Source organism: Eriocheir sinensis, chromosome 18, assembly GCF_024679095.1.
Source record: "Eriocheir sinensis breed Jianghai 21 chromosome 18, ASM2467909v1, whole genome shotgun sequence".
NCBI classification, from domain to species: Eukaryota; Metazoa; Arthropoda; class Malacostraca; order Decapoda; family Varunidae; genus Eriocheir; species Eriocheir sinensis.
In genome coordinates, this window is record NC_066526.1 from 18,979,985 (window position 1) to 19,006,141 (window position 26,157).

At 45.3% G+C, this 26,157-nt stretch overlaps 1 long non-coding RNA gene across 2 annotated transcripts in view; it reads right to left on the bottom strand.

Annotated features, from left to right (window-relative positions):
• Positions 1–26,157, bottom strand: part of LOC127000412 (uncharacterized) — a 147,798-nt gene that overhangs the window by 91,357 nt on the left and 30,284 nt on the right. For both annotated transcript variants that reach the window (XR_007754025.1, XR_007754026.1), the window contains exon 2: positions 489–646. This is a non-coding gene — a long non-coding RNA (uncharacterized LOC127000412). The remainder of the gene's footprint in view (positions 1–488; positions 647–26,157) is intronic.

A 26,157-nucleotide genomic window follows, 5' to 3' on the forward strand; every position in this document is an offset into this window, starting at 1 on the left:
TATAATGGCCGAGCTAATGGGGCGTGGATGAACCCATTACGATGTTTTAATCATAACTTTTTAAGAGGCGATTTATCAACGCGGTATTCCACTTCACAAGTGTATTTTTTCTCGGTATCTTCTCCAATGTTTTTATTATTATTATTATTATTATTATTATTATTATTATTATTATTATTATTATCATTATTATTATTATTACTGCTCTTATTACAATTATCAGCATAAAAACCAGTTCTCTTCTAAAACCAATGACAACTGTCTAGTCCAAGTAACAATTTCTGAAATAAGTAAAAAAACAAAAGGACTACCAGCACAATTAATAAACGAACAACAAATACTAAACACAACAAAACTCTCATCAACAGTCAATGAAATCAACACACCACCACAACAATTGCCGCCACCCCCTCCCCCCCTGCCACTAACAAAACAACAAAACAAAAACAACAATCGCAACAACAGGAAAAAAAAAAGTTAGTACTCACCGAAAGCTTGCGCGGAGGTCGGCACGACGTTGTCGAGGGCGATGAGGAGGAGCAGGAGCAGGAGGGGGCGAGACCATGAGAGGGGCAGGGGGCGGAGGCCCCTCCCGGGCTCACAGCGCCACACCATACTTAGGCTGGCCCCTCCCTCGCTACCATGCCTGCAACACACAAAGGGAGGTGGGTCAGTACAGTGCACCCGCACCCGCAAACGCACACACACACACACACACACACACACACACACACACGAGGCCTGACACTAATGCACAACGCCTCCAAGTTATTGCTTATACGAAGGAAAATGTAACTACAAATATAATTAAATGATTTCTTAAGAGTACAAGTTAAGATCGTGTACGAGTCCCCACGATTACATCACAACACCCGCACAGGGAATATGAGTAGGCGGTGTGTGTGTATGTGTGTGTGTTATGTATCCCCTTTCACTCATACACACACACACACACACACACACACACACACACACACACACACACACACACGAATAAACAAACATACATATTTCAAGCCGTTATACAGAATTCCATCACTTGGAACTGTAACATTATAATCACAATATGAATCTAGCATTTCCTGGAATTAAACACTCGGATGCAATTACGGCCGAGAGTTAAATGATGAGGATAATGAAAACAGTGATAGTGATGATGATGATGATAGTGATGATGATGATGGTCGTGTCCAGGTGGATGGGGAGAAGCTGGTCTGGCGTGGCGGGTCTCTCATACCTGTGGTCTAGGATCTGTAACCTAAGATATCTACAGGTGTAACCACTCACACACACACACACACACACACACACACACACACACACACACACACACACAACCACTTTTCTCGAGTAAATAAAACATGCTTGTGAAATAACGCAAGTAATTTAGTGCATCAGAGACTTAATAAGCGCTATATATCTCAGTCTCTTCTTTATAATTCTCTCTCTCTCTCTCTCTCTCTCTCTCTCTCTCTCTCGATCGGATTTTCTCGGAACTTCCTCAGGCTCATTTTCCTTTCTTTTATTTCTTTACTTAATTTCATTTTTCTCAATGTTGGAATTTCACTTTATATTTCTTTTTTATTTCCGCGATTTTCCTCCGCTCTCTTCCTGGTCCTGCGGCGAGTCCCTCTAATCACCCTCCCTACTCTCTCCGTCCTCATTACGAGATAATTAATTAGCCGCATGATTCATTAAGTGCCGTTGAATCTGGCTCCGGCTGAGGTGATTTGGGAAGAGTTAGAATTCTTGATTAACTTTTCATTCTCTCTCTTTCTCCATCTTTCTATTAACCTCCTTCTATTTACCTGTTTATCTATCTTCATTACATGCACTCAAATATATCTTTCTTTCCCTCTCTGTGTATCTTCCTATCTCTCTATCTATCTACTTCTCATGACATGCATTCTGAATTTTATCTCTCCCTCCTCTCTGTTTATCTCTCTATCTCTGTCTATCTAATTCTTATAACATACATTCTTATTTTTATCTTTCTCTCCCACTCTAACTCACTATCGTTCTATCCATCTATCTGGGTCTCATGACAAGGGTATTTATTTTCTTTATGTATTATCCCAAAACATGACAGCCATAAACTACAACTCTATTATATTTCCTCTTTAGTTTACCCGTCTTTTCATGTCCAGCGAAGACTCAAGAGGAAAAATTCAGAAGAGTGACACAGCGAGACTCTCAAGACGGAGGACGCGTTAACTCCCTTCCCCCGCCACTCCCTCACGCCGCCTTCATGCAGTGCCGGACCTAAATGTCGCGTGAATAATGCAGAGCCAATGAATTGTTGATGTCGCCCGCTGCAACGCCGCTTCTTACCAGCAAACTAAGAACCGGGCGGCTGTTTCTTCATGGACTCGGTAAACGTCACGCGGAAATTAGAAATGAGGAATGAGGTTTTTTTATCATTATTTTCTGGCTTGAAGGAAAAATTCGTAACCATATTTCAGGACGTGTTTTTGAAGATACCTTGTTGGGTGTGTCTATCTGTTTGCCTGTTTACACCTCCTGCTCTCTCTCTCTCTCTCTCTCTCTCTCTCTCTCTCTCTCTCTCTCTCTCTCTCTCTCTCTCTCTCTCTCTCTCTCTCTCTCTCTCTCTCTCTCTCTCTCTCTCTCTCTCTCTCTCTCTCTCTCTCTCTCTCTCTCTCTCTCTCTCTCTCTCTCTCTCTCTCTCTCTCTCTCTCTCTCTCTCTCTCTCTCTCTCTCTCTCTCTCTCTCTCTCCGTTACTAAGGGTCTAATGCACCGCAGCTCTGCAACTTTTACGTGTTGAAATGGCGCAGAGCGAACCCCGGGAAATCCTTTAACCATGCAGAGGCAACACAGACAGACAGAAAGGGAGGCAGAGAGCGGGAGAAGGATGTCGCGGATGTGGCAGGGCAGCCGAGATGATGTAGTAGTTGGAGGAGAGATGGAGGGAAAGGACACAAGGAGCGGCTGCTTGCGTGGTTTGCATCTCCATGGATAGAGAGGATGAGAAAGAGGCGGGAGAGGATGCGATGCTGGAATGTTATTTTCTTCCAGGCAGAGAGAAAGAAAGACCAAGGGAGAGGTGGAGAATAGGGATAACAGAATGGATGAATTGGTCTAGTCTTCATTGGAGTGAGACAGGAAGAAAGGTATGGAGAAAAGACTAAGAAAAACGATGCTTTAGTCTCGTTATCACAGGAGAGACAAAACGGGTGAGAGATGGAAGACAAGAGTTAAGAGAATGAATGATTTGGTGCAATCTTAGAGTGGTGAGAGACAACAAGTTAGAGATAAATGAAAAGGACTGAGAGAATGTTGGATTTTTTCTATATTGCAAAGAGGAAACAAGAAAGAGAATGGATAAGAGAGGAAGAATGGATTATCTGGCCTTGTATATTCAGTGAGAGAGACAGCAAAGGAGGGATAAAGGAAAAGGGTCGGAATTGCTGATTTGGTCTATTGGAGAGAGACAGCAAGGGAGGGATAAAGGAAAAGGGGTCAGAATTGCTGATTTGGTCTATTGGAGAGAGACAGCAATGGAGAGATGAAGGGAAAGGGTTAGAAGTGCTGATTTGGTCTAATGGAGAGAGACAGCAAAGGAGGGATGAAGGGAAAGGGTTAGAAGTGCTGATTTGGTCTAATGGAGAGAGACAGCAATGGAGGGATGAAGGGAAAGGGTTAGAAGTGCTGATTTGGTCTATTGGAGAGAGACAGCAAGGGAGGGATAAAGGAAAAGGGTCAGAATTGCTGATTTGGTCTATTGGAGAGAGACAGCAAAGGAGGGATGAAGGGAAAGGGTTAGAAGTGCTGATTTGGTCTAATGGAGAGAGACAGCAAGGAGGGATGGAGGTTCAGTCTCTCCAGCCTCTCCTCCACGGCTCACCTATCAGATACGAGGAACAGGTTGACACGCAATTAATTAGTCACCTTTATCACGGGTCGGCAGCCGAAGCCAAGGTGTTAGGAGTGCCGGCGACCCATCCAGCCACACACACACACACACACACACACACACACACACACACACACACACACACACCTCACCTACAATTTTCTTCCTTCTCTTCCTCCTTCCTTTCCTTCTCTTCCGTTTCTCTCCCTCGTCATCCTTCTTGCTCTCTTTCCCGTCGCTTTCTTTTCTCTTCTCTTTTCCTTCATTTCGCTTTTTCCTCTCTCCTCCTCCTTTCCCTTTCCTTCATCTTACTCCCCTTTCTCCTTTTGCCATCATTGTTATTATTATTGCACCCATCCACCCCCTTCCACACACCCTGATCCACCCTTCCACCCACACCCTCATTCACCCTTCACCACGTTTACTCAACCAACCAATAAATGTTTACTCAGGTGGGTGTTTTTTATTAAATTTGATCGCTGTTGTGTTGCGTATTTTTGTTGAAGTGTTTGTTGAATTTAAGTAAAGATGGGTTGTGTTTGTTTCTGTTTGTCTGTGTGGGTGTCTCTCTCTCTCTCTCTCTCTCTCTCTCTCTCTCTCTCTCTCTCTCTCTCTCTCTCTCTCTCTCTCTCTCTCTCTCTCTCTCTCTCTCTCTCTCTCTCTCTCATATTTATAACAGTGAGGTTCAAAGGCAAAGGACCCGTTTCTGCCTCGTTTTTTCTTCCTATATTTATCTTTTCTGAGTATTATGAACATTCCAGCGTGTCCTTCCTTCCTTCCTTCCTTCCCTCTGACAATAACACCGACTCGCCTCCCTCACCTACAGTTTTCTTCCTTCTCTTCTTTCCTCCTTCACTTTCCCTCCCTCGTCCTCCTTGTTCTCTTTCCCGTCTCATCCTTCTTTCTCTTTTCCCCTCTCCACTTCCCTTCCCTTTCCTTTCCTGTCTTACTCGATATACCTCCCCTCTCCTTTCTCTTGCATCCTCGTCATTTTTCCCTTTTATTCTCCTTCCTTTTTCATCACCCTTCTTCGTCCTTTTCGCTCTCTTTCCCTTTTCCTCCTTCATTCCCCTTCGTTTCCTTCCCCCTTTCCTCCTCCCCAATTACTCTTTCCCTTCCTTTCTATCATCTCTCGTTATCTTTCCCTTTCCCCTTCCTACCTTCCTGTTACTCTCCTTCTCAATCATATTAATTCTCTTTACACTCTTTATTCAACCTCTTTTTGCTTCCCTTCCTTTCTATTCTTCGTAATTTTCTATCCTCTCTTCTCTCATTCTATCCTCCTCACTATCTCTCACCCTCTTTTCCCTCACCTTCTCCCTCCTCTTGCATCTCCCCAGCCTCCTGCTCTTCCCCCCTCACCCTGACTTTAGATTTTATATATACGTATGTCTGTATTATTTCCTCCCGATGCCAGGAGAACACACGGAGTCCAGCCTCCCAGCGGACTCTCTTTATTACTACGACTTCCTTCTCTCTCGCCGAGGGTCCAAGGTGGGGTGGGGTGGGGTGGGGTTGAGATAGATAAATAGATAGATAGATAGATAGATAGATAGAGAGAGAGAGAGAGAGAGAGAGAGAGAGAGAGAGAGAGAGAGAGAGAGAGAATACACATGAGGGACATTGTGGTTAAATAATGTAATCCAAGTGCGTAATTAACTTAGCTGTAAACGCACACGCACACACGCACACACACACAGAGACACACACTTGAATACATTAATACCGAACAAAACAAAGCAACCAGGGGGAGGGGGAAAGAGAAAAAAAAAGAACAAGTAAAAAAAAGAACGACACAGGGAGAACACAGCTGACAAAATGGCGCACGTAAAGAATAGAATCATCGTTAAGAAAAATATAAAGAGAAGCGGAGGAGCAGGAGACTCATTTGTAAAGGAATATAATGCACGCGTAGTCTTAATTACATGATGTCTTTATTCTTGCTGTTAATTACGGGGGAGGGGGGGGGGAGGGGGGGGGGTAAGTGATAGCCATGCACTGATCCCACCCGGCCCTCCTCCCTTCCTCCCATAAGCTTAAAAGAAAATGTTTATGGTGATGCTGGTGGTGATGATGTTGATGCTGATGATGATGGTTAATGGAACGGTACCGATAATGAGGTTGGCTGACAGATGATAATGAGGGTAATAATGATGGTAATAATAATAATAGTGCAAAATAATAATAATAGTTGTAATGGCAATCATACACTTCACGGTAATTCTGAGGGTGCTAATATATATGAAAAAAAAAAAAAGATAATGGCTCTGATGATGATGATGATGGTGGTGATGATGGGCGTAGTAGCAGTATCAAAACCTACATTCACTAAAACAAAGGATGGATTAAAGGGCGCTGAACTCGTGATGTTTGGAGCAGGAGAGGAGAGAAGCGAGGGAGTGGAAGGGAGCTGAGTGGAGTGCGGCGGAGAGGAGAGGAAGAGGAGGAGGAGGAGGAGGAGGACGAGGATGTGACGTTAAATAAAAGGACAGAAAAAGAGACAGAGAGGAGAGAGAGGAAAGAGAGGAGAGGTGTATCTGCAATCCCTCCAACAAATAATATATCAACAACGTGCAGGAAGTAAAATGAAGAGATTCTTATAAACTCTCCCACTCTCTCCCTGTCAGTCTCTCTCTCCCCTCTGTCTGTCTGTCTGTTACTCTCCTCTTCCCTTCACACTATAATCTATTTTCTGATCTCGAACACCACTTCACTCACAGGCTCTCAATCCCTCTCCACTTTGCGAAAATCGGTGTTGTTGACAAAAAACGAAAACTTATTGAACGGGGTTGTTAGAATAGACAAAACTGGACGCCGGAACCAGACTTTTCAGGCTTTGGGGGCTGCGGCAGGTGAGCGAGTTCCTTCCACACAGGTAAGGTAATTGCTACGTAGGTGCCCAGGTGTTCTGCAGAGGGATTAAACGTCCAGGTGCGCTTCCTTTTCTGCATCTGTTATTTTAGTATCACCTGGAATCTATCTATTTTTTTTTACACCTGTCACTATAGCCAATGGAACGGAGATGAGCACCGCCGCCACGCGCACCTAAAGCATATGCCCCCAAACTCTACCTTTACTAGCATCACCTGTCATATATCTACCTCATCTCCTTCTCGACCTTCCCAACAGCATGCTACAAAGGGCAACATTCACGACCCCATAAAAACGTAACACGCAACACCAGAAAATACAAGGCAGCGTTCCCCCTAGTAAGTGTCTCTTCCGCCTCACCAATGGCACCCTTTTCACCCTTCTTCGGTCCTCTCAACAGGCTGGCGTTGGGGGAGCAGGCCCCTTCGTGACGCTATGGCCCGTCCTACGAGAGCAATACATGTACATAACGTGAGATAACTCGGGAAGGGACGTGGGAGGCTGCAGACCATTCCCACGTGAGCAGCCATCAAACAGGCCGTGCAGGAGGGCGTGGGAGATGGCGGAGGGAAAGGGCTGGAGGCTGTGTGTGTGTGTGTGTGTGGGGGGGGGTTAGAAGAAAGAAAGAGAGAGAGAGAGAGAGAGATAGAGAGAGAGAGAGAGAGAGAGAGAGAGAGAGAGAGAGAGAGAGAGAGAGAAAGCATATTATAACTACACAGACATAAACAGACACAGACGTAAACAAAGACATATAAACAATCATAGACAAAACAGACACATACAAACAGACAGAAACCCACACACAGACAGAACAGAAAGGAGAAGAGGGGAAGGTCGAGGGAGGGTTAGGACGGAGAGGAAGAAGGTTGGCTATCATCATTTCTACGACTGCTTTACCTGGCTTTACCTGGCTTAATTAACGAGCAGCCCCGGCGGTCCACAGGTAACCCCCACCCCCTATCCTCCCCCAGACCCCCCACGCTATCAAGGTGTATCTTCATCACGATACGACTCACCGCCATCAATAAGTTCCTTTTGATTTATGTATACGAGCGTGAAGGGACGGTACTACGAGCGGCGTGTCTTATTCATAGCGGGAGCCGGGCCAATCTATCGCCACAGTGCGCTTGTTAGAGGAGTCTCCCGCGATGGCCAGCGAGGAGCAGCGAGGATCATACAAGGATGTTACATAGCTTTACGGAATGCCACGCCGGGACAAAAGGTAATGACTGTCAACGCTACACCTCCACGCTAGAGTCACAGCCGCCTGGATCACGGGAATCAGTTACTTGGGCAATCTCACGGTCGTTTCTGCTTATACCCGCCTGCTGATGGTCTACTGTGGATGGTTTTGATTTGGCACAGTTTTCAGATTTCTACATCATAGATCGTCACTCTTCTCAACAATGACTATGCTACATCCACCTCTCCTGCTTCTTCCGTCTTCATCATCCCTTTCCACCTCTATCACTTCATCCACTCCCATCACCACTTCCACAATAACTACTACGTCCACTTCCGTCTTACTTCATCTACGTCTATAACAACATCCACAATAGTTCTTTCACTTCCACAATACTTTCTCCACTTCCATTACCCTCTCAACTACTTCTTCCACCTCCCTTGTAGCTTCTTCCACTTTTACTTCATCCCCCCGCACTAGTTACATCTTCCACTTCATTCACCTCTTCTTAAACCTCTTCCACAATCCCCGTCCCCTTCACCACCGCCTCGCTACTGCCCAACAAAGATCACTTCCAATATTCCTTCTGCTTCCTCTCATAAATGCGCCCCTTTTGCTCTCCCTCTCCTCGGTGTTCTCCTTTTTTTCCCCTCTTGCCTAATCCCTCCTTTCTTCCCTTTTGAACCCTCTGCTTCCTTTCCTCCCATGCCTCCCTCTCCGTAAGCCTCTTTGAGCCATTATTAAAGATTTCCTCCTTTCATTCCGGCCTTTCTCTCCTTTTATTATTTCTTTCCTTGACGTTTCCTTCCTTCTTTCCTCCCTCCCTTCCTTCCTTCCTTCCTGCCGGAGTTCGTTCATTCTATCCCACGGTCGGCTCTCTCTTTTTCATTCTCTTTTTTTCTCTCTTTCTCTTTCTCCATCATTTTCCCTTCCCGTCTTTCACCCGACTTTATTTTCTTATTATTTTCGGTCCAAGTTCACTCTCTTCGCCTTCCTTCTTCCTCAGGTTTTTTTTCTCTCTTTTTACGTTTGCTCTCCACCATTCTCTCTCTCTCTCTCTCTCTCTCTCTCTCTCTCTCTCTCTCTCTCTCTCTCTCTCTCTCTCTCTCTCTCTCTCTCTCTCTCTCTCTCTCTCTCTCTCTCTCTCTCTCTCTCTCTCCATATCACTCGTGCCTTATATGGAATCTTGCAGAGAACCGCCTTACTCTCTCTCTCCCTCTCCCTCATCCCCCACCTCTCTCTCTCTCTCTCTCTCTCTCTCTCTCTCTCTCTCTCTCTCTCTCTCTCTCTCTCTCTCTCGCAGGGTACGTCGGGCGCGCTTAGGACACAAAAACAACCACAGTCGGACACGGCGCTAATAAATACCTCCTTCCTTTATCAAGCCTCTATTTGTAAGGGCCGAGCGTGCTATCCTTGAATCTATCGTTAACACTGTTTGGGTTTTGTGTAGCCATTTGTCTGTTCTCCGACATGCACACAGACCCACAGACAAACAGCCGATGCACAGACACAGGGATACACACACATAAATACATACACACATACATACAGGTACAAACGCATATATACTACACACATACACGTACACAAACACGATTAGTTAGCTAGTGTTTGTTTATCGACTATATCAATTTTGTAGGTGAAGTAATGCAGAGGACAAACAGAAAGAGATGAAGAAGAAACACATGAGGAATTACACACACACACACACACACACACACACACACACACACACACACACACACACACGTAATGAACAGGCACACAATAACACTCCTTCATCCCTCACGCCACACGCAGATAACCAGAATATAACGATAAACAAACACTAAGAGCACACAGCTGTCGGCCGGGCGAGCTCCACTTATGAGTCCCGAGGTCGAAGGCCGTTTGGGTAATTAAAAGAAATAAAAGAATGCCCAAATTAGCATCGAAATTATGGTAATGGCCCCATCTTTTTCCCTGAGCCCTGTACCGTTTCCATTCCGGCTGTAATTGAATGAAGTAATTTTAGTAATGAAGGAGCCGTTCAGTTAATCAGGAAAAATAAATGGTTATGAACTCTCTCTGACACTTCTCGTCGCGAAGGAAGAAAAATAAATACAATTAGAGCGTTTGCCAAGTTTGTGTCCGCAAGGTTATCTCATCCCGCGTGCATTACTCGCTAATTTGTGTTTCTTAATGTTTGTGTTGCTGGTTGGGTTCATTTGAGGTAATCGCTAACGAGACGCTGATGTTGGTGTGTTGCTTTGCCTTAGTGGAGTTTTCCATTAATGTTGATTTCTCAGGTGACTGATCAGACACAGGTTATCAGAGCATCGCAGCCTGTCATATCTAGAGACCAATTCCCTGACTTCTTAATATTTTCATCTAGTAATTATCTTAACTAACGAATAGAAAAAGAAACAGGTGAAAGGAAAAGAAGGTAGATTAAATACACTTGAAAGGTAAGGTGAAAGAAAGTGCTATTTATTGCTTGTGAGTCATCAGTACCACTACCACCACTACTACTACTACCACTACTACTACTACTACTACAACTACTACTACTACTACTATACTACACATGTGGCACTTATAAGAACGGAAAATAGAACCGAATCATATCAAGCTCTCCACTTTAACGTTCGAGTAACCTGCAACAAAGGAAGAACCGGATGAGAAATAAAACACTTGAGGCGATGGGACGCGGGGACAAAAACAAAACACCAAAATCAAAGGAAAACAGCGGAGAACGGAGGCGTGCGGAGGCGTCTCTCGTGCGAAAGTGGGGAAGAGGAGGATGAGCAGGAGGGAGAGAGGAGGATAGAGAGAGGAGGAGGTCAGGAGGGGAGCAAGGGACCCACACAACCAGCGAGACGAAATCTCCCTCCGTCGGGAATCAAAACAAGGGCCGACAGGAGGCGCCGCACTACCGCCGGGCCCTCGGGACGGAGAGCATACACAAAAACAATAAAAGCAGCACCAGAGAAATCCGGGCGAGATGGGAAGATCAACAACGATATTGATTCAATGGAAATACACGTCTGCCCTCCTGCTCCTCCTCTCCTCCTCTTCCTCCTCTCTCTGCTGTCCCCTTTACGTATACTACTCAGGCACTCACCAACTCATCCCTATCTCCTGCTCCTCCTACCCTCTCGTCCTCGTCCTCGTCCTCCTCCTCATCCCCATTCGCCTTCGTTCCATGTTAGTTTTACATTGCATGGCCACCATCCGCAGTGCCTCTCCTGGAAGTGTCTCTCTCCCTAACATTCCCGGTACTTCTCCTCCCCCCTCTCCTCCCCCTTGTGCTGGTGCTTACGGTCCTTCCCCGAGAGAGCGGCGGCCGTCACCCCAGCATCAATCCCGGGCCTGTCATCCCCAGAAGCTCCAGTTCCGGCCTTATTTCCTGAAACTCTTCCCGATTATTCTGTTCCGCGGGAGATAATGTTCCCCTTACGCCACGCAGCGGGACCAAATGTTACCCCGTCGCTCCCCTCCTCGCCTCGCCCCCTGCCCCTCGACCTCCTCCTCGCCCTTCACATCAGCTGAATACACTGCACGCGACGAGGACGAGGAAAAATACACACACGGAGAGCGTTTACAGCGGGGAGTCGGGTAGAATTAAATGGTAATTCTGCTTCCTCAAACACCAATAAACGGAAGGGGAGAGCGGGAAAAAATAAGTCACGGGGGAAAAAGGAGATACGAGAGGTGAGGGAAAGCGGGAGAGAAGTGGAGGGAAGGGTACAAGAGGGTCTGAGTCTGAAGGGGATACAAGTAGAGATGGGTGGCGGGAGAGAGGGAGGCGCAGGGAGTGAGTGTAGGGGAGACTGGGGGGAGAGGGACTGTAGGGGAGTAGAGAGATAATAGTAGAGGGCAGGAGAGGTCGATGGGAGGGTAAACAATGACGGTGGGAAGATTCTGGGCCGGAAACAGACAGAGGGAGATGAAGGCAGATGGCTGGGTGATGATAGGCCACACTCACACCTGCCTCCCTTGATTGTCAGGTGTGGCTTACCTCTGAGGCGTAGGGGGACAGGTGCATGCAAGCCTACCTAGCTATAAGACGACCTCCCTGACATCTTATTAATATTCCCAAGTGAATATTTTCCATTACTGATAAACAAAAACAAAAATCAATAACTGTATGCAGGTGTGACAAATATATATGAAATTAAGGTATTATTAAGGTTATCTAGAGACTAATTCCCTGACTTCTTAATATTTCTATCTGGTATTTATCTTAACTAACGAATAGAAAGAAAAGTGGAAAGGAAAACAAGGTAGATTAAATAAACTTGAAATACACAACTAAATCAGAAACAAAGGAAGAGTGAAAAACAATAAAAAAATGCTAATAATGATAATTCTAATAATGATGATGATGATGATGATGAACACAAAAAATATAGATAAACGTTAGGGTATGATGTCTGACTAACGATGAAGATGAGGAGGAGGATGACCAACAAACAAATATATAAAGAAAAGAAACAAAACGAAAAACAAAATCTAATTATCACGTTATTCCTCTTTCGCTCCTCATTCCTGTTCGTTTAGAAGCAGCAGCGGCGGCGTGTATCCCTCAGCTCCTCTTCCCTTCTCCCATCTCTCCCTTTTTTATCCCTCTTCACACGCTCCTCCGCCCCTCGCTCACACCCTCATTTATTGCGGCGCTCCCGAAAACTGACGAAACTTCTGAAATTGCCTCCACTGTAGTTAAATGAGGCCAAACTTTTATATAAACACCAATCTACATACGCAATCAGTTTGGGGTGAAGAGAGAGAGAGAGAGAGAGAGAGAGAGAGAGAGAGAGAGAGAGAGAGAGAGAGAGAGAGAGAGAGAGAGAGAGAGAGAGAGAGAGAGAGAGAGAGAGAAACTAAAACCATACAAATTGAGATCTTCAAATTAAACATACAAGAAAATATTTAAGAACAAGACTAATTATCGGAAACCTAATATGTATAGAAGACTTACAATCACATCTACCTGCATATTTATCTATCTATCTATCTATAGCTGTGTATCTACCAATCAACCTATCTATCTACTCCACAACCAAATATATCTATCAGTCTATCTCCGAATACTTCTAATTATCAATAAGACAAGAAGGAAAGAAAATGATAAAGACGAAGAGAAAGAACAAAAAAAGACAACAGAAAAGACAGAAAGACAGACAGAGACAGACAAACAGGCGGACAAATATTCAGAGACATACAGACAGATGGAAAGAAAAACAGAGAGAGAGAAAGAGAAGGTGAAGTGGGAAGAGTTTATAAGAGGTAAAACTAATAGATTCTCAATTAATCCCCAGAATAATCATTAGTCGCTTTGAACTTAATTCCCGGAGGATCCTTCGAGAACGTCTTAGGAAAGTTGAAAAGGGGCGAGAAAGAGCATTAGAGCGAGAGAGAGAGAGAGAGAGAGAGAGAGAGAGAGAGAGAGAGAGAGAGAGAGAGAGAGAGAGAGAGAGAGAGAGACCTATATATAAACACGGGAATAAAACCAAACATAAAAACACGTCGTAAAGAAAGAAAATAACCACCTTTACACACACACACACACACACACACACACACACACACACACAAACACAAAAAAACAATCATAATACACAAAAACAAACCCAATAAACAGTTAAAGAAATAATAAAGCTAAACAAAAGAAAAACACGAAAAAAACAAGTAAGAGAGAGAAGAGAGGAAGAGAAGGAGAGAGACTAAGAGAAAGAGAGAGAGGGGGGGTGAGAGGGGCTGAGTGGGGACCTGACAACCTCTCTCGGGACTAATATAAAACTGAATTAATAACTACACGCGGGTCATAGCAAGCCTGCCAAGCACACCCACATAAATACAAACGACCGCCATGACCCACCACCTCCCACGTACAACCCCCCCCACTCCCCCCACCCACCTGCTTACCTATCCACCTACCAACCTACCTCCTCCAGCCTGCTAGCCACCCTTCTCCTCCTGCTTCTTCTTCTACAGGCCGCCTCCTCTTACCTCTTTTCTATCTAACCTACCTTCCTCTTCCTCCCCCTCTTGCCTCCTTCTCCTTCTTTCTCTCCCTCCTATGTCGTAACTCCTCCACCTCTTCCACCTCCATGCCCCTCCCCGCAAAGAAAAGGAAGAGATAGATACATAGACAGATATATAGGAGGAAAAGGAGAGAACGAAAGAATAGACCGCAGCAAAAGAGGATTAGAGAGTCGGGTAGTTCGGTAAAGAGAAAGAAAAGAAAGCATTTAGACGATTGGAAACGAGCAAGGGAAACAAAGGGAAGAAGAGAAGAAAATCGGAGTGAAAACGGATGAAAAATAAAGACCAAAAGAAAACAAAGATAACAATACTAACGAATAAGAATAACTTCTGAATAAGAGAGTAAGATATAGATAGATAGATAGATAGATAGATAGATAGATAGATAGATAGAAATAGAGAGAAAGTAGTAGTAGTAGTAGTAGTAGTAGTAGTAGTAGTAGTAGTAGTAGTAGTAACAGTAGTAGTGAAAATTAAAAGTAGAAGTTAACGATGAAGAAAAATATGAAAATATGAAAAAGAAATGAGGAAAAAATCATTAATTCCAAAGCAAAAAAAAAAAAAAAAAAAAAGCGACTCATTGGCCGGAGATGTTTAGGAAGGAAAGAAAATGAAAGAAAACAAGAAAAAAACGAAGGGAAAGAAAATAATGGGGGGGGGGGGGAGGGGGAGATACTGGAGAAGCACCCAACACATCAGCAACAACAACCTAACAACCACACACAAAAAAAAAACAGTAGTAGAAAAAAAAAAAAAAAAAACAGGATGCACAGAGAGAGGGTCCAACTTTTGCACTCAAGTTAGCAAGGGCTTAAGACCATTAATATACGTCTAACTTTTATGAGTGTTTGTGTCAATAGTCCAGCTTTACGAGTGGTTTTATTGAGCCCATAAATTACACAGTACACACACGGTCAGATGGGCGCCCCGGCAGACAACACAGCGAGGGAAAGGAGCGGCGGGTTCCCCTCTATTGCCCTTCCTCTTCTACTTAAAACCTGTCTGCTCCTCCTCCTCGTTCTCCGCCTCCTCCTCCTCCATTCTCATTTTTTACTCTTATTCCCTATTTTCTTCCGCATTCTCCATTTACTCTTTTTTTAACCTATTTCGTCTCCTTTTTGTTATTTTATTCCTTCTGCGCTTCCTACTTCTTTCTCTTTTTTTTATAATTTTATCCCAATTTCTTCGCCTTGTCCTCCTTTCTCTTTTTTTCTCATATTCCTACTTTTCTGCCTCCTCCATTTTCTCTACTTTTTTTTACTTATTTCGTCTCCTTTTTGTTATTTTATTCCTTCTGCGCTTCCTACTTCTTTCTCTTCTTTTTATAATTTTATCCCAATTTCTTCCCCTTGTCCTCCTTTCTCTTTCTTTCTCATATTCCTACTTTTCTGCCTCATCCTTCTATCCCTTTTTTGTTTTCAGCTCCACTTCTCCGCCTCCTCTTCCCTTCTCCTTTTACTTCATCTCTAGTTCTACACCTTCTTCCTACATTCTCTTTATACACTTTTTTCCCTGCTTTTTCCCCCCTTTTCTTTTTACCCTTTCATTCTTATCTCTCCGTCTCCTTCTCCCTTCTCTTTCTACTCCTTTATCCCTACTTCTTCTCCTCTTCCTCCCTTCCCCATTTACTATTTTGTTCCTGCTTCTTCACCTCCCCCTCCCTTCTCTTTTTGCTCCGGTCCAGCTCCTACTGAACCCCTCTCTTCTTTTCTTCTTTTTATCCCTCCTCCTCCCCCCCCCCTCCTCCTCCTCCTCCTAACTAACGGTCACGACTCCTGCGCATATAAACAAACCCGTACATCTCATTAAGCATAGAGCCAAGAGGATTAATGATCAATAAAAACGGACATCAGCTTACAGGGCCAAGGGAAGGCGGAGGGGATGGGGGGAGTTTAAAGGGGGGACGGGGAGACTCCAAGCACACGCACACACACACACACACACACACACACACACACACACACACACACACACACACACTCCTGTAATCTTGAGGGTATTGAAAATTTTGAGTTTTCTTTCGCATTTTAACACTTTTATTTTCTTCTATCTTAACTTTGCAACTTTTTTTTATTTTTTTTATTATGAGAGAGAGAGAGAGAGAGAGAGAGAGAGAGAGAGAGAGAGAGAGACGGGAGGAGAATCTGTAAATGCTTGCGAGGCAGACGGACAGACAGACAGACAGATACACACACTCAGCTCCAATCCTGCTTTCCAAAACCCCATCAGACCCCATCAGCCCTTCAGCCCTTCGCCCTCGCCTGTTCCTATCACTCCCCTTCCTCGCCTCCCGCCTGCTACATCTCCTGTAATTCTCTTCTACGCGTCCTCATTCTCTTCCAATTTCCCTCCTCCTCCTCTTCCAATTGTCCTCCTCCTGCTCCTCCTCCTCCTCCAATTCTCCCCATCCTTGTCCTTCTCTCCATCCAATTCTCCCTGGCATTCTCCTCTTCCTCCTCTTCTCCAATCTACGAAACTCTCTCTCTCTCTCTCTCTCTCTCTCTCTCTCTCTCTCTCTCTCATTCTTCGTCCGCTGCCCCGCCAAGTTTCTAAGTGACGTGGTTTTTGCTGCCCCTCGCCGCTCCTCCCTCACAATCAACAACCTTCTGACAGTCGTCCTCACACAGCCGCTCCAGCCGCCGCCACCAACCCGACTTCAAGAGGAGGTATTCAGACCACGAAAATATTCCCTAGACCCTCCGACTTCCCTCCACTCTCCTCCTCCGTTCCCTGTTACCCCCAACCCTCTGGCTTCCCCTCCTCCTGCTTCTCATCCCCCTCCTCCTCTTCCCCCAGCCCCGCCCGCCTCGCCGTCTGCTCAATATATAACACAAAGTTCTCATTACAGCGGCTGCCCCAATAACACCACTTCACACATATTGCAAACCTGTTCCTCAGGATAAAAACATCAAATACCACTCGACCTTCCCCGCTGACTCCCTGCTCTCTCTTCTCCTCCACTCCTCTGCCTCTGTCTGCCTTCTTCTTCCCTCCTTCACACGTCCCATCTTCCTCCTACTGCTACTCCTCCTCCGCCATCTCTCCGCCTTCTTCTGTACCCTGCCAACCTACTTTCCCTTCCATTCTCCTCCCACGGTTCCTCCTTCCCATCTTCAACATCATATTTGCTTTCTTCTCACGTCTTCTCCTTCCTCTTTCAATGTTGTTTCTCCACGAACTCTTTCTTTACAGATTCTCCCCGGAGAGTTTTCATCAAAAGCGACTAGATTTCGGTAAACAAAGAGCAACCTTCGAGTACCAGTACCGAGGAGCAGGCTGGAGGAGGCTCGGCGGGGTTCAGCTGGGCTTCACCTGTTCCTCTCAAACGTTGGCTCAGCTCGGCGTGATACCGCAATTAGAGGAGTAAATGAATCACAATATTTATTCGCGCCAACTTACAAGACACGTTCTGTATAATCAATGTTCGGCCGGATAATTGTAAGCCAGGTAATGCAGGCGGGACCGGTGCTTCCTCGCCGACGCAGACACACGCACACGCTTCATCTCGTTATACTATTGCAGAAAACTCGTCGGCCCGGGCTGGGTGGGGGTCAGGTTCCCGTGTTGTCCGCTAATACGACTCACCCTACCCGCCCGACATCCTTGGTCTATCCTGAACTACCCGCCCGCTAAATGCTTTTGGTGGTCGAATTATCATAATATTCAGCTAATCCAGCCCTTGGTATGCACATGAAGGCTGGACAAGTTCCCGGCGGCCGCACTGGAGTAACCTGAATCCCGGGGTGTGGGTTCACGGCCAGCGCCCCGCGCCGCGCTGCTCGCCGTCATGGGCGTGCTCGTTCGGCATCAACTTAATATATCGCCGAGCCGGGGTCTGCGCTGGGTCTGGCCGGGCGGGGAGAGGCGGCGGCGGCGGTGGTCTGGACGGGAGCGGTGGGCTGGGAGGGCGGGAGGACGAGCGGATGGGCAAGCGGGTGGGCGGACGGGCGGACAGAGGAACGGGACGGGCGGACGAGACCCAGATGGAACAAGCGCGATAAATCAAGTGAATGAACCGGCGCGGTAATACTGAAAATAAAACAAGGGACGAAGGTGGAGATCTTAAAGTGACAACAATTACAGTAATTATTCTTTAATTCATCTTACAGCCTGATATTTATTTTGTAGTCCCCTGAAAACAGGTTTTTAAACAAAGCTATTACCTACATCAGGCCGCACGGAGCCGCGGGGTAATTCATCTATATAATCATTGTGTCCCTGACAAGCGCTTCACGCCCCGACCAAGTGCTTCAACGCCTTCGCCGAGGGCTTCATCACGTGTTCCAAGATGCGTCGGCTGTTTCACCTCGAGCCGTTCATTTCAGCGTCACCCACAACGGCCACAAGCCTCGGCCGCGCCTCCGTCACGGTCAGCCTCTCAATGTCCCGGATAAACTCTGACGGTCCATCAAGCGCCGGCCCTGCAGCCCGCCATCAGGGGAGTGCTCGCTCAGCCCCGCAGGGAGGCCTCGGGGGATGGATGTAACGTCGCGACAACTTGCAGCCGTAAACCTCCGGGGACACATGCAGAAGTTCGCTCCGCCTAACCGCTACAGAACGCTGAGGGACGCTTCCTCCCTCGCTATGCCCCGCCCCGCCCGCCGCTTTTAATAAGACTGCCCCTTTATTCTTCCTTCAAGCCTCGGCCACCATAAACCAGCGTGGATCGCCGCGGCTCGCAAAATACAACTCCGCGTCCGTCAATTTGGCCTGACGAGTCTCAGTCAAGTTGCAGGGGCGAGGATGTGAGGGAGGGGCGTGGAGGGGAGGAGGGAGGGAAGAGGTGGAGAACGGAGGGGCGAGAGCAAATGGAGGGTTGGAGCAGAAGTGGGGAGGAGCGGGAGGGGAACTTCAGAGGTGCGAGGAGGCCCGGTGCAGCAAAAATACGAGAACTTCATGTAATAGTCCAACACGCCTCTCCTCTTCTTCCCTCGCCTCTCCACTCCCTCTTCCCTCCTTCCACTCTTCCTCTTCCGTCTTTCTCGTCTGCCCTCTCCCCCTCCTTGTTTCCCCACTTGCGCACTCTCCAATATGTAGTTAATTCTTCCCGCTCAGTCCACTCCCTCACACACTCGCCTCATCCTTTTCCTTCACAATCCCAATTTTGTTTGAGCTCGCCGCCATGACAGCCTCGCATGCCTCTCGCCTCCCTCATCCTTACCTGCCTCTCCCGCACATGCCTGCCTCTCGCCTCCCTCCCAATAACCCTCGCCATAATGTTAAAGGCGTAAGCTTCTTGTGGGCTTAAGAAATTTTGAATGTCCAAATTTCTTTACGGAAAATGCCCTGCCATAAATTTACTCTTACACACACGCACACACACACACACACACACACACACACACACACACACGGCATACATGATGGGAGGCGATGTGCGTAAAACATTTTGGGAGAATTATCGAAAAAAAATATTAGCCGGCCATCACACGACACGTCCGTCAGCTTCATGCAAAACACACGCAGACCAACTCCCTTAATAAGATCCCCGACCGGGCTGGGAGGCGACTTCGGGGCAACGCTACGACCCAAAACGCCAGCTGAACATACCCACGTTTCACCTTTATGGGACTCTGCAGTATAGGTTCTTTTTCCCCCCGGGGCGTCGTGGCTACCTGTATTTTTCCTTCATTCCTTCCCGTCGAGTGGAGATGAAGCCTGAGATGCGTCACTTCCGGGATTGGCCACCGAAGCCCTTAATTAGCCACGCAGGTAATTATCTTGCTCGCGTTGCCTGATGTGAGGAAAACAAAAACAGGAATTTTCTGGCCGCACGCGAGAAAATTCACGAGTATAATTCAAGGGAAATCTACTTCCTCGAGATAAGAAGAAAGCAACGGGAAAAGAAAATTACGTTAGGAAGGTGACTTGGAGGTGCGAGGGAGACGTAGAGGACCGCAAATTTAACACAAGGAACTCGACTTTAAATCAAAACAAGAATAATATCAGTGAATGTATTGATTATGTTCTTGAGGTCAGCTTTCCGATCCGAATTTCCGATATAGACACGAAATGGTTCTTCAGGGTGTGTGTGTGTGTGTGTGTGTGTGTGTGTAACCGGGTCATTGGTCGAGCATACCGTCATAAGTAACCTGAATCTAAATATTAATAGGTTACGTTTAATATAATTGCTGGTAGAATTTGTTGCATCTGCCTCGTTGCATCTTGGCTCTTCGCATTTGCTTTATTCTAATTTTTTTTTTTTTAAAGCTTTGTTTATTATATTATGGATCGTCTTTTTCTTCTTTTGCTCTCATCTTCCTTCTATCTCTCGCCTTTTCACCATCATTTTCTTCTTCCCCCCTCCTCCTCCTTCTCCTCGCTTTCTCTTTCTCACCCTCCTTTTCTTCCTCTTTTTCGTCTTTCTTCTTCTTTTTCTTTCTCTTCTTCTCTTTCTCCTTTTCCTCCTCCTCTTCTCGCTTTTCCCTTTTAATCGTTTATATTTTCATCCTCCTCCTCCTCCTCCTCCTCCTCCTTCCTCCTTCTCCCCCACCCTTTAATCGTCCTCCCCTCCTCCTCCTCGTTATCCTCACTCTCCATTTTCATCGCTAATCGTTCCACACTTTCATAATTATTTTGTTTTCCGTTTTAGTCCTCTTCCCTTTCTCCTCTTCCTCCTCCTTCACCCCCTCCGAAATTTTCCTCCTCCTCCTTATCTTCTTTACTTGGTCGGTTCATCTCCTTATTCAATGGCGGCCACTCCCTCTTCATGTAATTATCCTTTATTAAGATTATCGCCATTATTATCACTGGGAATATACCTTTTATCTCCTCTTTCGTGTTCCTCCTTATCCTCCTTCTTCGTTGTCCCTCCTCCTCTCCTTCTCTTCTGTAATACCTCTGCATTTATTTTACTTCTTTATCTCTTATTTTCTCTCCTTTTATGCATGTTCTCACTCACTATCTTTATTCTTTTGCTTAATGTTTCTTTCCTTTATATTGTTCCTTTTGTTTATGTGTTCTTTCTTTATCCTCAAGCATCCTTTTATTAATTCTCTATTGTCTTCTTTCACATCTTGCATATTCTCTTCAATTTTTTATTTTCGATTCCTTTTATTCTTTTTTTATCTTTTTTTTTAGCGTCATTTCTCATTATTCCATTTTTCACATTATTTTCACTTCCATTTTCAACTTTTGCTTTTCTCTATAATTTATTCCATTTTCTTCTTTATCTTTTCTAGCGTCGTTTCTCATTATTTTCTTCAGTTTTCCGCTCCTTCCTAAGTGCTTTTATCTTCCTTTCTCATCCTGGTGCTTAATTTGTTCCGAGTGATATCTCTTTATTATCTGTTTCCCCTTTTTCTATCTCTTTTCCATCCTCTTGATACCATCCTTGTACTGGTCTAGCTAAATGTATTATTTTTCTATTCTTATTTTTTCTCTCTCTTCCTTATTCATTCTTTTCATTTTCCCTAATATCCGCCTAGTGCGCTCTTTCTTTTTTTCATTTTTTTCCCTTTCTGTTTCTTTTCATCCCTTTCATCCTTTTCATTTTCCTAATATCCTCCTAATGCCCTCTTTATTCCTTTTCCATTCTTTCCTATTTTCCCTTTCTCTTCCTTCTTCACAATAATCCTCTTATCTAATATCCTCCTGACGCCCTCTCTTTCTCTTTTCATTCTCCTCGCATCCTATTCCATCCTTGCACTCCTGCCAAATGTCCTGCCTCTTCGTTTTTCACCCTCCCCTCCTCCTTAATTGTCTGCTCTTCCCCCTCCTCCCCCGCCGGGTTACTAATGTCCCTACTCTTCAAGCTACTCCCCAGAATGCATCTCCCCGTGGGCTGGGCTGGGGGTCAGCTCCTCCCCAGCAGCCCCTTCTCAGCAGCCCCAGACATTCATCACAAATAATTAAGCCCAAACAGCAGTATATGCATGTCTAACTACCCCTCTCTCTCTCTCTCTCTCTCTCTCTCTCTCTCTCTCTCTCTCTCTCTCTCTCTCTCTCTCTCTCTCTCTCTCTCTCTCTCTCTCTCTCTCTCTCTCTCTCTCTCTCTCTCTCTCTCTCTCTCTCTCTCTCTCTCTCTCTCTCTCTCTCTCTCTCTCTCTCTCTCGACGACTAGCTCGCTCCCCTTTGTTTACTGTGTATTTTTCTATTGTTCGTTGTATTAACTAAACATCGTCTTAATTTTTTAATTATTGTCATATTTACTTGGGGTTTAATTACTTTGGCATTTTCTTTTTTTATTTTTTCATCAACGGAAGTAGCTAAAGAGCAACAACAACAACAACAACAACAACAACAACAACAACAACAACAACAACAACAACAAAAGTTCGAGTGCCACACAGAGAGGATCAATTTCGGTTGGATGTGTCTTGGGTTTGAAGTTTTAAGTTTGTTTATTTGCTATTTACCCTTCGTCCCTCCTTCAGCCCCTTCCAAAACCGTCTTCCTCTTATCAACAGATCCAGCAAAGTGACGCCCATCAGCCTCTGCGTCGCTAGTATTTACAATTTCATCACTTCGTCTTTAGAGTTTTAGTTTGCGTTCTATATCTTCCTTCCTTCACCCTCCCTACGTCCCTCAACCACTCCTTTTTCTTTGTTATCTTATCTACATTTTCATTACTTCGGCTTTTAATTAAGTTTGTTTTCTACTCTTCATCCTCTTCCTCCCTCCCTCCCTTTACCCTCCCTGCCTCGCCGCCTTCCCCAAACAGTTCTCCACTTATCAGCAGATCCAGCAAGTGACGCCCATCATCCCTGCGTCGCTAGTATCAAAACGCAGCCAATTATTCCCGGACTCACCAGTTATTATTGTGGCCAGACCCTTCCCTTACGTGTGTATAAAAGAAGGGCGCCCTCCCGCACCCTCCTCCCGTTTACTGCCTTGTTCCTACGTTTGCATTGGTTAATTAGGGATAAATAATTCAGGGCGCCGAGGCAACCAGCTGTAGGAAGGGTCGCCGGGTTAATATAGTGCCGGGGTTGGTAACACTGCTCACGCCAGACAGCGGGTGGCAGCACTGGTGACGAAGATGGTGGGGGCGATAGTGTCTCGAGAGGGTACGGCGGTAATAACGATATTGTTATGCTATTACTCCTGCTGGTGGCGGTGGTGCTGCTGCTGGTGCTGGGTTGCTATGTCATTATGGTACCCCTGCGACATTTTTACTACTTCATTACTACTACTACTACTACTACTACTACTACTACTTCTTTACCACTTTCACTACTACTGCTTTACGACTACGACTATTTCTATGAGTAGGACTACCACTACTACGACTGCTACAACTACTAAGATTTCTACTACTACTACTACTACTGCCACTACTACTACTACCATTACTACCACCACCCACCCTTATTTACTGCAACTATCATTAATTAACACCTTAGCACCATAACAGACACTACCTCTATTGATAACACGCGCAGAACGACAACAAAACTAACGCTGATTAAACAGAAAAGCAAAAACAGGAACATCATCGTCGTCATCATCAACAGGAGCAACATCATCACATCATTAACAGCACCAACAACAACAACAACAACACAGCATAAAAAAATAAAAAAAACATTATTCCCAAGACAACTTTATCACACATTAGAAAGATATAAAGACAAGTGGCACAGAAAAAAGATAAAAAAGGTATGGAAAGCAACAGGTAGAAGGAGAGAGAGAGAGAGAGAGACACATTCGCCAGGTTAATTGTCTGAAGGGCTCGTCTCGCCGTGAAGGCAACGGAGGAGCGCGGATAGGGAAGGAGGCATGGAAGGGAAGGGAAGGGAAGGGATGGAGAGGAACTTAATTAAGGAAAGGAAAGGAACAAAGGGAAATGAACGGAAAGGAAGGGAAGAAGGAACGGAAAGGAACGGAGGGGAAGTAAGGAACAGGAAAGAAGATAGGAAGAGGAACAGAAAGGAAAGAGAAACACGGAAAAGAAGAACAGAAACGACGAAGGAACGGAAGTGAAGGGAAGGGACGGGAAGAGTGAGAATGAAAAGGAAGGAAGGGGAAGGATGGAAAATAAGAACACAGAAATAGGAATGTGGAGAAAAAGAGATAATAGAGGAAAGGGATAAAGGGAAAAGGAAGATAAAGAACTGAGATAAAGTGAAGAGAGAAAAAGTGAAAGATAGAAACACCACACAGACAGACACAGACAGTTACCTATGTGGTGGAGGTATGGGAAGGAAGGAACGGGGAAGGGCGGTGGTGGAAGAGGATTAGGTCAGGAGTGGGTGAAGGAGGATTGGGAAGCCCGGGCCGTGAAAGAGACTGGGGATTAGATGAGACTGGAGAATGGAGGACAAGGGAGCAGAAAGAAGCGGCGATGATGACTGGGAAGATAAGGCGATAAGGCGATAAAACACAAACGCGAGGGAAAAAAACACATCCACACACAGTTGCCGAAAAAAAAGTCTTAAAACGTGAAAAGTAGTAATTCGGTCATTCTAATATCCAAAACCGAAAGAAAAAAAACCCAGTTACCAAGCGAAAAAATAAAAAAAACCGTTGCCAAGCGGAAAGAAAAACTTGAAATGCAAAAGAAAAACAGTAATTCGGTCATTTTAACTTCCAGAAAAAAGTAATTCGATCATTTTAACAGCTAGAAACGAATAAAAAAGCAGCAGCCCACAGTTAGCGAACGAACACGAATCTGAAAACGCAAAAGAAAAAAATCTAATTCAGTCGTTTTAACCTCTACGAAGTGAAAAAATTAGAAAAAAATACATAAAATTGCTACCAGGGCGTGTAAGGAATACTTAGATAAATTAAACGAGGTGGAGGAAGAGCAGGTAAAAAAAAAAAATGCGAAATGAAAATGAGGAAAAAATAAAAAAGTTAAGCTTCTGAATTTCAGCAAAAGAAAAAAAACACAAGGGATTAAAACAAAAGAAGCATACAGTGCAGTGTTTAAAGATAATTATGCATGCGATAAGAAACAGAGAGAGAGAAGGGTGATAAAGGAACACGGACGGAGGGAGAGAAACACAGGAGGGAGGGAGAGGAGGCGATGCTGTACCGCCGCGCATGAATACTAAGTTGTTTTAATGGACCGCATACCATTACCCCGACACCCCCCCTCCCCCCTTTACACCCATCCCCTACCCCGTTCCCCTCCCTCTCCCCCTCCCTCTCACCCATATGACCTAATACCCCCTCTTCTCCCCCTCCCTTGCAAGCTTAACTCTTCCTCTTTCTCCCTCACCTTCCTCCCCAACATCCTTCCTCTTTCTCTCCCTTTACACCCATCCCCTACCCCTTTCCCCTCCCTCTCTCCCTCCCTCTCACCCATATGACCTAGTACCCCCTCTTCTCCCCCTCCCTTACAAGCTTAACTCTTCCTCTTTCTCCCTCACCTTCCTCTTTCTCTCCCTTTACACACCTACCCTCAACTCCCTTCTTCCCCATCTCTCTCTCTCTCTTTCTCTCCCTCATCCATATGCCCTAAAACCTCTCTTCTCCCCCTCCCTTGCACGCTTAGCAATCTTCTTCTCCCTTATCTCAATTTCTCTTCTCTCTTATTTTTTTCTCAATCTCCCGTACCTCCAACATCCTTCCTCTCTCTCCCTCACTCCTATATCCTAACAACCCTTCTCTTTGTCCTTTTCCCTTCTCCCTCACCTATCCTTCCTTCTCCTAACCTCAAACTCTACCTTCCAGTTTCACCCTGACTCCAAAGTATCCCTCTTCCTTCTTTCCTATTTAATAACCCCCAAATTCTTCCTCACTACCTCATCCTTAGCCCAAGCATACCTTTTCTGTACCTTAGCCCCCCAAAAAAACTCTTTCCCCATCTTTCCTTGCTTCAATAGTCGTGAGTTCTCCCCCGTTTCTCCTATATTCCCTTTGTTCCAACACTTCTTAGTATCTTCGTAACTACTACCTCCTTCTCTTCTTAACCTTTCAACAATTTTCAACCTTTTAATGACCTTCCCTTATACAACCTTTTTTCTCTTTCTCTAACATTTATCTTCAATTCACCCTTTCACTACCTCGTTTCATCCATTTCTCTAACCTCCTCCTCTCCCTAAATTCCGCCTCCCACTCTTCCCCGAACACGTAATTTCAACACAACAACATCTTGGTCGAGGTTTCATACGCTTACACTACCACATCTACAACCCTCAACATCCTCTCAGCCATTTCCCTCATGCTTCTAACGTCATCCTTCTCCCATTTCCTACTTTTAACTATTTCCTTCTCCTCCATAAGCTTCAGCCGCTCCCTTCTGCAAACCCGGAATTC